Source organism: Gavialis gangeticus, unplaced genomic scaffold, assembly GCF_001723915.1.
Source record: "Gavialis gangeticus isolate Ggan-Ray unplaced genomic scaffold, GavGan_comp1, whole genome shotgun sequence".
NCBI lineage: Eukaryota > Metazoa > Chordata > Crocodylia > Gavialidae > Gavialis > Gavialis gangeticus.
Window position 1 is genome coordinate 72349464 of NW_017729032.1, and position 5078 is coordinate 72354541.

The window sequence follows — 5078 nt, forward strand, 5'->3', positions numbered from 1 at the left end:
GGGGGGGGGGGGTTGTATCTTCCTCTTTCACTTTTAGACCAAGTCATATGCCAATCTGACTGTCATATCCCCCTTCAGTTCCTGGCTTTTATTCATACTTACACGTTTTTATTCATACTTACTATTGTGCCAAAGTCAAAATCCCACTAATACCCCAGAGAATGGTATTCACAGGCAAGCACTTTTTACTGATATTTTGACATCAGCAAAACTACAATGAGGAATAATTTGCTTCCTAGGTTAAGTGTGATTTAGGCCCCTGGCACATGTTCATTTAAAGGCACCATGGGATCTTATCCTCAATCCCAAAAATCACACCATCTGCCATGCCACGCATGCATGGCTGGAGGCATGATAGTTTGGATCTGGGATCAGATCCCAATCGTACCCATTCTATCTGCCAGTTCAGGGAAGCCTGGGATTGCAGTATAAATGTTCAGTGTAATGGGGGCCTAAGGAACTTTTCTAAATCATGCTGTGTGGGGGAGAATTTCCTGACACATTATATTGTTCAATAAGCTGGTTAGCTGCACAATAAATGTAGACATGTTACATGTAAAAAGTAATTACCACATGGTAAAAATGGCCAACCAGCCATAAATATATTGCTTGAAAAATGTAGAACATTTTGCATCTATTTTCTACCAAACTTTAAATTGAATGTGTGGCATGTTACCTTTTGGGTGATGGGATGTCGGAGAACTCAGCAAAACCTAAGGTGACTGGTCCCTCCCCAACCTCAGCCTCAGCTAATTGTCAGCATCATTGTGGGAATAAGGTTCATCAACTGAGACAGCTCTGGTCTTGATACTGAAAATGGCCAGCTGGGGCAACAAGTTGCAAGGTTCCTGAGTAAGCTGAGATGGGTTTTGTGCCCTGGGAACCTGACTAACCCCAAGCCCAGCAGCCTTTCCAAGTCTCTTTAAAATGCCAGGCTGTGGGGAGCTAGGCTGAACATGCCATCTTGAGATGTCTGTGGGGCATGGGATTCCTGGGATGGTGGCAGGGGGGCCCCAAGAGGCTCCCAAGAGTGCCAGGATCCTGAGGCTTCTAAAAACCATGTATGACTCTGGGTCATTCCAGAAGCATCCTAGCTGATTGTCAGACCTGGCCAGGGATATCTTGAGGTCCAGAACTGGCCCTGAAACTATCCAGGGCTGGGTACAACAATCAGCTCTCAGGGTCTTGAACTTATCCCAGGTCTATCGGTGGCTGCACCTGACAATCAAGTGAACCAGCCTGACAGTCCCACATCTGGAACCTGCTCAGGGCTGGTGGCAGCTCTGGGTTCAGGAACCACCCCTGCCAGATCTTCAGGATCAGGCTGAGAGCAGCTCCATAATGGTACAACTGGGATCAGATTAATTTTATGTCCCAATCCAAACATCACACCTCCTGCCATGTGTGTGGCATGAGGGGGGACACAGTGTTTGGGAAGGGGCATAAAATTCCTTCAATCCCGATCATGTCATTGTTTTAACATCTGTGAGGGGCCCAAAAACTAACTTCAATTTACTCTAATCATCAGCATGGCCATCTGGGGTTCCCATTTGCGGGAAGAAGTTGTTTGATGGCAGTAAGTACCTGAAAAAGAGGTTTCCAGAATGTAGAAGGCTGAGTGTGTTTTCTTTCAGGAGTGTAAGCTCAACACAATTGTCCTGTAATTTTTTTTTACTTTCAAACTACTTGGTTTTATTTTTGCAGTGATGGAAGCTTCACTATGGGTGCATCCACACATGCAATTAATGTGCAGAAAGCTTACTGCACAGTTAATTTACTGCCCTGTGCAGTAAGCTTTCCCTGAGAGCACATCTACATGTGCACCTGTTGGGAGCAAATTTACTCCCTGTGGGAGCTGTTCAGGGCAAGGCTACTCCTGCCCTGTCCTGCCATACTCTTGCATAACCAGAGGGAACTCTAGGCTACCCCAGGTACCAGTTCTCCACACTGCGGGGGGAGCAGGGAGAGCTGTTCCACCCCCAAGGCAGCTGCCTCCCATCCCGCTCCCCTACCCTAGGCAGCTGCCTGATGCCCCCACCCCTGCTCCGAGACTGGAGCAGGGGCTGGGTTATTGCCCCCTGCCCCAGCATCAGACAGCTGCCAGGCCCCAGCTCTGAAAACGGAACCAGGGCTGGGACACTGTCCCCTGCCTCGGCAGCAGGCAGCTGCTGGGGCTGGCTCTGATATCAGAGAGAGGGTTTGGCATCAAGCAGCTGCCTGGGGGAGGGAACAGTTCTCCCACCTCCTGCTGCCCAGGCTGATGTTCCCAGTCAGCTCTAACTGTGCATTAGCTAAGTAGGTAGTAAATCTACTACCTATATTCACAAATAGTAGACAACAGCTCATTAGCCTATTTTAACACACAGTAGTTGCTGCGTAGTTACATAGTAATGCTTTACTGCGCAATACCAAATGTCCTGCTGGTTATAGGAGTCTGCTGAAGGCAGAAGCAACAAGGGGCATGATCTTGCTTTTGGTGGAACCTGCCCACCCCACCACAGCCAACGGGTGAGCTGCTGCCAGGCCAGGCAGACCCTGAGCTGTGGGGGGGGCCCAGTCCTATCCTCCGCGGTAATGGTGAGCCCTGGGGCCAGCAGGGCAGACTATCAGTGGGCCGTGTGCCACCTGAGCTCCCAGGGTCCTGAACCAACTTCCCTGGAACCCCCCACCAGCATGCTGCCTCCCCATGCGGCAGGGCACTGGCGCAGGGTCCAGGCAGCACTGCTTGCAGGGGACGGTGTATAAGTCCAGGTGGAAATTTAAGGGTAAATATTTTGCCTTCAAACTTTGACTTGCATACTGTGAAATACAGAACATATACCCCACATTAAAAACATTCTTTCTGCTCAGAAAAATCCTTGAATTTTTAAAAATCTTAATCTGAAGATGATATAAACTCTTGTACATGCGCACATAACGCATTCAAGATGAAGAGTGAAACGCCTGTAGATGAAGAGTGAAAATGTTGTTCCTTATATTTTTTAAAGCAAATTTACTTATTAATTAAATATAGAGTTGCATAGCTAACTGTCAAAGGATGGTCTGTGGTAAAGATGCAGATGATGTGGCATGTTAAACAGATGCATTTCTTTTACCACCTTTCTGTTCTGATAGCTGGAATTTGCCAACGACAGGGATTCTTCTGGGAAAGGGTGAAGATAGGGTAACAAACTGATAATTTATCAGCAAAAATAAAGGTGGTGTTTGTCAGTGCTCACACTGATAAATTCCCTTTCCTAACTAGAATCAGCTTCTCTTATGTGACTCCAAATGGACAGGTGACAAAAACATTTTGGACCTATATAAAAATACCAACCTAACTTAAAGAATTTATTGGCAAGTTACCAAGAGAAATGTACAGTGGAAGTGTGCACCTAATTAAATTCAGGCAGTTTATTACAAATTGACTCAATCTGAAAATCCCTAATTCCAAAATGAAAATATTTACGTTCATAATTCTTTAATTAGTTCAATCTTGACTTTCCTTATTTAAACCAGCTTGACAAAACTTTACTGAAAAGTCCTTCCTTACAGGACTGAAACTATTTTGCCAGATTAAAAAAAGAGAGTTTATTGCTATAACTGATCTCTACTACACCCTTTAGTTCAATTAGTCCCTTGTTCTCTTTAACCCAATGTTCTCTGCTTCAAGAGCTGATGCTCTAGTATAAGTTTTATATCCCAAACAGTGCAGAACATTTGCTAGGTGGGAGCTGGCAGAAAGCGAGGGAGGAGGGTTGGAGTTTATGGAGCCTAATCACATTATTTGTCTCAGCAGTTCTCAACCAGGGCCCCTTGAGGTCCTTCCAAGGGTCCCGCAGGGGGCCATGCAATGTTGGCTCTGCAAACATGACTCACAAGATGAACCCAAAAAGAAATCCACAGTATCAAAATCATTCAGACCTGCTGTGACCATTTAGACCTTTCGGAGTTCTTTGCATCAGAAAAACCACTCTACTTTCCTGTCCTCAGAAGAAAAACAGTTAAGACCTTGTGTTTTCTGAGAGCTGAGTTAAGTCCAACAAGGCTGAGGGCTCCTCTAGGCGTACGCTCTGGAGCCCGCAAGAACTGAGATGCAGGGTGTAGTCACACGTTCACTGGACATATTACAGTTAGGATGTATTAAAGTTAGCAATTTAGATCATCCTTGCCTGAAAAGGAGCAACTTTGCAGAGCTGCAGTGGCACTTAACATTTACCAAACTGCTTGGCTCTGGGTCTGCTTCTGCTTTAGGGGCACTTGGCTAGCGTTAAATTGAACACCTGAGCTAGAAAGACAGGCACGTTTAACATCAGAACAGGAGCAGGGCAGTCCTTTATACAGACAGCTTGAATGGCAGTTCCCTCAAATTAGCCCCAGTTATCACAGTGGGGAAGCATTACCTCAGTGCTTCACAGGCACTCAGGGGGACTTAAAAGAGATGAGCAGGTTTAATATGGAGCAGGTTGGTCCAGGATTTGACTTGCATAAAGGGATGGGGGGACACACGTGAGGCTTAGCCCGGACTGGTCTGAGGCAGCGCCTTAATTTGGACACCTCGCAGGTACGTCACGCGGGACAACGGGCTTGTGCGTCTACAGCAGCGGTTCGCAAGTGGGTGCCGTGGATAAAACTTCACGTGAAGACGAAGTAAAGGGAAGCTGTGGATCTAACGCAATTTTAAGTAATGGATGAGATGATCGGATTAGAAACTTTAATATCCAGATTGGTGCCCGCTACTTTTCCTTTTAAATTGGGACGTGCCCTTGGGCGCACGCACGTGGGGAGCCCCTGGCGCAGGATCCCGCTGTCCTGGGGGCCCTCAGGGTGCAGCTCTCGGATCCCGGACTACAAGGCTTTGCCCGGGGGATCCCCGGGGCTTCCCTGTGGGATCCCAGACGACACGCGCTTCGCCTGGGGGGTGCAGGTCCGCGGGATGCCAGGCAAGAGGCTCCGTCGCGGCGGTGGGTGCCGGGTCAGGCCGCCGCCGGCCGGGCTCTCCCCGCCGCCCCTCCCTCCCCCCGGCCCCGCTCACGTGCTGGTCGCTGCCCTGCCAGAAGTAGAAGGCGCCGATGGCGCCGACGAGCAGCAGCAGCGCC

At 48.2% G+C, this 5078-nt stretch overlaps 1 protein-coding gene across 1 annotated transcript in view; it reads right to left on the reverse strand.

Annotated features, from left to right (window-relative positions):
* CNMD (chondromodulin) overlaps nucleotides 1–5072 on the reverse strand; it is a 15780-nt gene extending 10708 nt beyond the window's left edge. Inside the window, exon 1 of the mRNA XM_019525426.1 lies at nucleotides 5015–5072. The gene's annotated coding sequence lies outside the window, so the exon portion shown is untranslated. The remainder of the gene's footprint in view (nucleotides 1–5014) is intronic.
* Nucleotides 5073–5078: the final 6 nt, after the last annotated feature.